The sequence below is a fragment of the Neofelis nebulosa genome, chromosome 17 (assembly GCF_028018385.1).
Source record: "Neofelis nebulosa isolate mNeoNeb1 chromosome 17, mNeoNeb1.pri, whole genome shotgun sequence".
In the NCBI taxonomy this organism is placed as follows: domain Eukaryota; kingdom Metazoa; phylum Chordata; class Mammalia; order Carnivora; family Felidae; genus Neofelis; species Neofelis nebulosa.
The window spans coordinates 20,178,136-20,186,518 of NC_080798.1; the positions used below are offsets into that span (position 1 = coordinate 20,178,136).

At 59.4% G+C, this 8,383-nt stretch overlaps 1 long non-coding RNA gene across 1 annotated transcript; it reads left to right on the forward strand.

The window, feature by feature from the left end:
* The first annotated feature begins 268 nt into the window (after positions 1-268).
* LOC131499561 (uncharacterized) lies at positions 269-5,685 on the forward strand. Its single transcript, XR_009255951.1, has 3 exons — positions 269-555; positions 1,538-1,643; positions 5,089-5,685. It is a non-coding gene; the product is annotated as an uncharacterized LOC131499561 (long non-coding RNA).
* Positions 5,686-8,383: the final 2,698 nt, after the last annotated feature.

Here is an 8,383-nt window from a genome sequence, read left to right on the forward strand (position 1 = left end):
CAAGTAGGACTGACCAGGCCCGTCTCAGACAGGCTGGGAAAAGCACCCTTGGTCCTCACCCGGGAAACGTGGATTATTAGCCGACCACGGGTCCCAGACCAAATCAGGCTTGCCACCGGGTTTTGCACAGCCTGAGATAAGGTTGACTTTGACATTTTTTAATGGTTAGAAAAAGTCAGAAGAAGAATCGTATCTCATGACACGTAAAAATGATATGAAATTCATAAATAAAGTTTTATTGGAACACAGCCACACCTGGCCACTTAGGTAGTGTCTCGCTGAACCCGCCCTGCAGTGGCAGGTGAACAGCCAGAGCAGTGACTGAAAGGCCTGAAGTATTTACCATGTGACCTTTACGGAAAAGGCTCCCTGCTCACTGCCTGGACTCTCACCCACCATCCAACTGGCTGAGGGCAAAGTCGTCTCTGCTCCCAGCGCTCTGTTTCCCACTTTGTGAAGTGGGGTGAACAGCGCTGCCCTCAGAGGATTCCAAGGGTGACAGCCCATCACTGGGTGAGGTGGCTGTCCCTTCTCACCTGTCCTTCCTTTGCTCCAGTAAGTAGGAACTGAGCACTCATTCTGTGCCAGGCGTTGGGCTGCCCCAGGATCTGCCCTCAAAGGACACGAACCCAGGGGCATGAGACTGTTTGGGGGTGAGGAGCAGAGTACAGGGAGCCCAGAGGAAGGACAGGAAACTTGGCCTGGAGTGCATGGAAGCTTCCCTGGGAGGAGTGAAGCCCCAGCTAAGTTTTTTTTTAAAAATTTTTTTAATGTGTATTTATTTTTGAAGGAGAGAGAGACAGAGTGTGAGTGGGGGAGGGGCAGAGAGAGAGGGAGACAGAATCCGAAACAGGTTCCAGGCTCTGAGCTGTCAGCACAGAGCCCGAAGCGGGGCTTGAACCCACAAACCGTGAGATCATGACCTGAGCTGAAGTCAGACGCTTAACCGACTGAGACACCCAGGCACGCCCCGCCGCCCACACCCCCCCCCACCCCCCACCCCCAGCGAAGTCTTAAAATTTCCATAGAAATTTGCTAGGAAGCCAGGAGCAAGAAAAAGGATTATAGGTGGAGGAAACAGCTTTAACAAAGGTGAGAATGACAGGCCTAGACCCAGTGGGGGTAGTGGGGAGCCAGGAACTCAGGGGCTTTGGGCAATCAGAGGTCACCCCTCATCACCAGCCTGGCTGTGGCTCCAGGCTGGCAAGGGTGCCTGCCAAGGGAAGGATGTCAGGATCTGGCAGGGTGAGGTGGGGCACTGAAGGCAGAGGATGGGACAAACCCAGGACCCCACTCCTGGCGCCCTGCCCACAGCCAGCGTGGGGACCACTGCAATTGGAGGAGACCGCCGGTGGGTGAGGTCTGGGGGCTCAGCTCAGCAGGGTGGGGGCTGCTGGGGCTGGGGCCACCTGGTCCTGCCGCCAGCCCAGGGGATTCCAGGGACCAGGCAGGCTGCCACAGGAGGGGAGTTGGCAACAAAGGCCTATTCTTCAGGGTTTAAAAAAGTCTGAAAACCCATCCAACTTTCTTTTGTTAGATGCTCCGGGATGTTTCCCCTTTGGAGGCGCTCGAGATACCTGGCTGATAAAGGGCAGATTCGTGGAGACTTAATTATGGCCCCAAGCCCTCCGTGTAAACAATCGGTGAGTGTTTGTTCTACCGCTGCCCCTCAGTGCTAATGGGGAGCGCAAACCAGGTGCTGAGTAGTGGGACTCGGTGACCCCGGATTCTTGGGTTCCCCTCCCTGTGGGAGGAAGGCAGCCAGGCCCAGAGTTTGGTGTGTGGCTGCCCAGCTCTGGGTCCCCACACCGCAGACTCCTGGCAACATGCTGCTCGCCTGTGAGGGACGATGATGGCCATCCGGCATTAAAGGAGGTGTCCGGCACTTAGAGAATGCTCGGGAAATGCTGGACAGCAGTGCTGGGGAGGCAGCACTGTCCTGACCTTGACCCTGGCCCCAGCCTCTGGGAGGAAGCATACGGATCCTCAAGTTCATCCCGGACCAGCTAGGTGAGCAGGGAGGTTGGTGTGAGTGTAGGTTCTCAGCAGCTTTGTTCACATTTGCCCCCATCCGCAGACCCTGGGTGTTTACAAGTACCCAGGCCTGCCTGGGGCTGCTCCTCTGCCCCCAGGGATCAAAATAGCAGCTTGAGGACTGCCCTGTGGCCCCTCCCTGGCACATCCCTAGCACATCCCACCCATGGCTCACCTCGTGGCTACCTCCCAAGCCCTGGGCCCTGTGCAGAACTGGGCCCCACACCACCTTAGACTCAGACTAAGGAGTCCCCAGGGTCAGGAAAGCTCACTCCCTCATCCTGTCTGTCCCCACCCCCCCCCCCCCAGGGTGGGCTCTGTGACTTGGCAGGACAAAGCTCAGCTTCATTTAGGGGACAAGCTCTGCTCAGGGCACCAGTTGGGAGGAAGGAGACGGTGCCCTCTAGACGTGCACAAAGGCGAACTCACCCAGGGAGATTTGCACACTCACACACACGTGCGTATTCCACAGGACCCCCCACACACTCACCAAGGTAGTCACACACAGGGGCACTCTCAGGCCACGCTCCCACCGCAGCTCGGCTCCTGGTGGGGCCACACGTGCACGTGGGTGTGCAGGTGCACTGTGGACCAGTGTGGTGCTGCCCATGAGTGCCCAGGTCAAGTTCCGGTACGCCCGGGAAGAAGCAGGGAGAAGGGAAGGGCATGAGATCCTCTGGGTCCTCTGTCTGAGGCAAGAAGGGGATACAGCAACTGTTCAAGGTCACTCCAGTGGGATCCAGCCCACCTTGGCCTTGAGCAGCACTCACACCAGAGGCTCCATCCATCCAAGGAGCTGAAGAGGCTTGGTCAGAGACCCAGTTCACACCTCCACGGCCCTGCCTCATACAGGGGTGCAGAGCCCCTCTCTCCCTCCCTCTGCAGCTGTCTCGGGCTGGGGTGACCAGCCCCCCTACTAGGCCTCCAACTGAGACCAGCAAGCCATTTTGAACCATGATGAGAAGAGGAAGTTCCTGTGGCCCCAAAACAGAAACAGGAAGCTGGGAGGGGCTATATGGATAGGGAACGGGAAGGGGACACAGGCACCCAGCAGATGTACCCAGAACACCCCAGCCTTCCTGGGCCCGACATGCGCAGCCGTGGCTACGTATCTCTGCCTGACCCCAGCACTGTGGTCCTTGTCTGTGCATAGCCACACCCCCCGAAGGACAGACTCGCTGAGGGTTTCTCAGATGCTGGCTAATTGTCCTCCTGGGTGTGTTCAATTGTCCCAGCTTATCTGGTTCTGTTGAGAGGGCTCCATGCATCCCCTGGAAACTTCCCATTCATCCAGGCATTTGTGTCTGCCCATGCACCTCTCCCTGGCCCCTGAGGATTTTCATATAGGAAGGACTCCCTACGGGGCTGGCCTGACCCTTCTCCACCCACCATGTCCTCGTGACCACCCGACCACTCCCCTGATGGAGCACGCGACGGCCTGTCTCCCTGGCCGCAAGTCTGGTGACTCCTAGCCCTGGCTCTGTTTTCCCAGCTTCCCTATCACCAGCCCCACCCTGACTTGGTCACTACACACAGGACGGTCCCAGCCCCCTTGACAGAGCCAGGATGTCAGGGCTCTGTCGCCTACACACCACTGCCTCCCACTGTGTCCTGGAACAGAAATGTCCCCACCTGGTGCTTTAGTCTCCCCCTCTGCTGTGTGGCATGGGAAATGGAGTATCTGAGAAACATGCAGGGGCCCCGGCCACTGTGCCCCTGAACAGGGGGATGGTGAGTACAGAATCTCACCCCAACCACCAGCAGTGGGGAGCGTCCTGCCCACACAGGGCCCAGGCTGGGGCGGGGGGTGTGGAAGGCAAGAAAGCCGTGCTCACTCAGGGAGGGCCCGGCATGTTGTTCCTCCCGGGTCCAGAGGCTCCTGCAGGGAGACTCTGGGGTGAGTGGGCGGGGGCTGGAGCCAAGGGGCCAGAGAGGCAGATGTCACAAATTTCAGTTCTGCCCCAGCTGGCCTGAGGGAGCTCGGGACTTCCCAGAGTGGGGAAGGACAATCCGGGGGCCAGGCCGCTTGGAGGCAGGGCCAGGCCTTGAGGACCCCTTCTGGCCCTGGCCCAGCTGGGTGCTCTCTGCAGGGGAGGCATCGGAACCCGTGGCGGGTGGGCCTCTCTCCCTGCACCCCCGTGGTAGGTCCCTCCAGTACCACCGCTCGTCAGCTTCAGCCCAAGAGCATGGCAACAGAAGAATTTCTTGGCCTTTCTGTCCCCGCAAATGAAGGCTTTAAGGGTACAGCTGCCCCCGGGGCACCTGAGAAATATTTCCAGGATGAAAGTGGGGGGTGCCGAGTGGATACCTCATCCGATGCCAAAGCACGAGGCAGAAATCACAAGAACCCCCCCAAAATGGCTCCATCTTCTAGCTCCTTGAGCTCAACCTCCAAAGAAGGAAAGCGGGGAGTGGGTGGGCAGGCGGGCAAAGCCCCTTGCCTCTGCCCCGGCCCTCCCCTCTGGACCCAGCCAGGCGGGCGGTCAGCACCGGAGCCAGCGGGGAAATGGGCCCCCGGGCGGGGAGAGCATCTGACTGGACCATGTTCTTGGGAGATCAGTTGTGAAACTTGCTTCAAACCCCCAAACCACAAAAACGGCCGATTTTCCCAGCCCTGTTCTCACGTTTCTCAGATCAGCCGAGGACTCTTCAGTATTTCCATCCAAGAGACGCCAGGCCAGCCACCAGTCCCCCGAGGGGGACAAGAAAATGGTGCAAGGAGACTTGGGTGCCGTGGAAACCCCTCCCAGGTTCACCCAAAACACGCCGTGCTCACCAATGCGTCTGTAAATGTGGGGTCTGGGAGAAGGGCAAGGCATGGGCCTGATAAAGAAAACTGGAAATCAGGATAGAGGGACCCAGAAGCTGCTAGGGCTGCCTTGGAAGGAACATTTGAGAGCACCCTTTGCAGGGGAAGACGGTATGTGGCTGGCAGGGGGTGAGAGCCAGTAACTGGGGAAATGCCTTTCAGTTTTAAAAAAGGTCAAAGAGGGGTCCCCTTGTGCTTCCCCGACTCAGTGGACAGAGCACCTGTCTCTGGTTCGCCTCTTTCAGGGCCTGGTGACAACAGAAATGCAAGCTCTCATCAAGCGAGGACTGAAAAGGGGACCCTCAGAGATGAGCAGAACCCGGAGGAGGGACTCACCACTTTTCTCAGCTGGGTGGTGATGATGGCCAAAGCCATCTGTGAACAAGAGAAGCTGCTCATAGGTGCTTTGGATGACAAGCTGCCTCGAAGCTTCAAAGCCCCATTCCTGCTGTAGGAAATGCAGACCCCTTGGTCTGGCTTCTCCCGGCCAGAAGCCCATCCACCTCCGCCCCCAGCTGGAGACAGGTGAGGTCCCTCGGTGTGCCGCCTCTGGGCCAGGCTGCCTTCTGTCCTCACCAGCCACTCTGTCTGCGGGCCTTCCCCCTCCATAGCCCGCTGTCCCTCTCCCAGGCCCGGTTCCTCACCCTCACCTGCCACCGTAGCTGCCTGTTTCCAGCTGGAACCTCCCTGAGGCTGGGAGAGACACCCTGACTCACACTAACTTCAGCACTGAATCCAAAAGCAAAACGTTGTGGGAAGAACACCGAGCTTCAACTTCGTGTGCGCTCATCCAATCCTTTCCCTGTGCTGTAACTTTCCTTTAAAATGCCATCCAAGAGGTGCTTAATGCTGTGCTGCTGTATTAACCACAGTGCTAGCTAATGCTGGCCGGGACACCATGCACTGGGCCTGAAAGCCACTTGTCATGAGTAGTTACACTGCTAGACTTCTGCCAAGGCCCAGAGAATCCTGCCCCCAGGGAGCCTGGGACCCCGGGAAGAGTTCCCTGAAGCCAAGGCCAGGGGCAACAGAGTCCAGGAGGTCTGCGCTGACAGGGGGTCCTACCCGAGGGGCAGGGGCAGGGGCACACAGGAGCCGTGTCACAGGGATGCCCACCAGCTGGTGAGACGTGCTGAGCCCCTGGAGGAGAGCAGGTGTGTGTGTGTGCGTCTTTCCGTCTGAGTCTGCCTGAGTGTCTGTGTGGGAGTCTCTGTGCATCGTGTGTGGACGGGCTTGTATGTTTCTGTCTGTAGGCCTGGACGTCCGTGTCTCTGGGTGGGTGTGTTTACACATCCGTCCACACTACTGCCTAGTGGGGCCAAGTCCAAGCCAGATACTGGACAGGTGACAGAGGACTTGGTCTCTGCCTCGTTGTCCACAGTCAGGAGGGAGGCAGACAGGAAACAAGGAATCCCAGCTGGAGGAGCTGGTCTCAGTGAGGACAGGGAGACCCATGCCATGAGGGCAGAGCGTGAGGGGCCAGGGCCCCGGAGATGAGGGACCTGATGGAGACCTGCGATGCTCTGAGGAAGCCACATGAAAGCTGAGTGGGCTTGGCTGTGGGCGCGTCAGCTGGTGGAAGGGGGCAGAAAGTTTTCCAAGCAGAGGGAACAGCATGCACAAAAGCCAGGGCACTGAGGAGTGGTAAGGGGACTGCGGTGGCAGCACAATGGCAGCTGAAGCGCGGAGGGGTGGGGGCAGGGGGAGGACAGAGTGGGGGCAAGAGCTAGACACACACATCTGGAGGCCACAGTGACAACGACCGACTGATCCTGAGAACCACCAGAGGGCTGGCTTAGGAAACTGGCCGGTCCCGTGGCTGTTTAATAATAGGGCCATTCCACCTGCTAGGAGGAGAGTGGGCTGGGGCGCAAGAGACAAGGCCTGAGCAGCCACCCAGTGAGCAGTGACAGCGGCCGGGGCCCAGGGATGGGCTTGCAGAGGCGACGGGAGGGTCAGGTGTAAGGCTTGGTGACGGGTGAGGCATACAAAGGTCCAAGAGGCTCCCCTGTGCGTGCCTGCCTGTGAGTGTGTGTGCACACGTGCACAGGTGTGAGTGTGCACACGCCTGCAGCGAGCTAGAGCCCCAGCCCTTTCCCTCTCCCCTCTCCAACCTCATGTCCCCACAGCCTTGCAGCGGACATGACAGTGACGGTAAGAAGGGCTCGGTGTTGCAACTGCATTTCCTCTCGAACCCGGGGCCGCCAGAGATTAGCTGAGAACCCCGTGTGTACCGGGCGATAACACCCCCACTCCCCCGTTTCCTAATCTCTGATTCATTTCCAACTGATAACAGGATAAGGGCCCATGGGCAGCTAAGAAATGCCCCGGCAGGTCCTGCCAAGCCTGGAGCCGAGCTGCCTGCAGGGGGGGGGTGGGGGGGGGCGTTGGGGGCAGGGGGCCCTGGACAACAGAGACTGAGGAAGATCAGGGACAGGGTGAGTGTGGAGGGAGAGAGGGCAGGGGGAGAGGAGAGACAGGGAGACAGGGAGATAGAGACAGACACAGAAGAGCCAGGGTCAGGGTGGGGTGATGGGAAAGAGAGATAAGGAGGGAGAGAAACACAGAAAGCAACAGGCAGACAGACTGACAGATGTATAAATATATACAGAGTGGGGCTGGGGGTCCCGGGGGCAGGAGGAACTTACTAAAGAGAAAACAGAAGAGACAGTGTGAGAGACAGAGAAAGGGAGAAGAGGTGACCCGAGGTCAAGAGAGATGGGGAGGGTGAAAAGGGGGGGGCAAAGGTGGAGCAGGGACGTGGGGGCAGGGCTGACCTGGTCCTCCCAGAGCACAGCACATGAGGGACACTGAGGCGGAGCACAGCAGGGTGGGGCAGGGTGCTGGTCTTGTGGACTCGACCCTGCCAGGACCTGGGAGGCAGGAGTGGCAGCTCCATCCCCTACACCCCACCACACCCCCACTCTCGCCTCCCAGGGAGCTCCAGCTCTCAGACCCTCAGGAGGAGAGGAGGGGCAGCTGGGTCTGTGGGCTGCACGGTCGTGGGGGGGTGGGGGGGCGCTGAGGGAGCCATGCTCCCTGCCCACAGGGCTCAGTCAGGGCCAAAGGGGCCGGGTAGCTCCCACCCCCTGGGTTTATCTATATCCTGATGGGGTCTGGTGGGGCCAGAGTGAGGCTGGAAAGTCAAGGTGGGGTGGGGTGGGACTCAAGCCAGAGGAAGGTGTCAGGGACCAGTGAGCAAGGGACCGGCAGCCCTCCCTGCTGGGCCTGGAGGGGAGCCAGTCTCCCCTGTTCCCTTCCCAGGCCAGGCGCTGCTCCGGGCTCAGCACCTGGGCTCCTGCTCTGTGATGCTCAGGCGAGGGAAGATGGGCTCCGGGAACTCTGGAGGCCTGGCCACCTCCCTTGCAACTAGGCCCCTGCTCTAGCCCCCTCCCATTTGTACAAGGGACAGAAAGTACAGATAGCTGCCCATTTGCGGGGCACCGGAGGCACAGTGCAGGTTCCTGGGCTCGGGCGTCCCTTCTGGGAAGAAGGGGGTTCCCCGGAGCAGCCAGGCCAGGCGCTGAGAGCTTCCCAGGA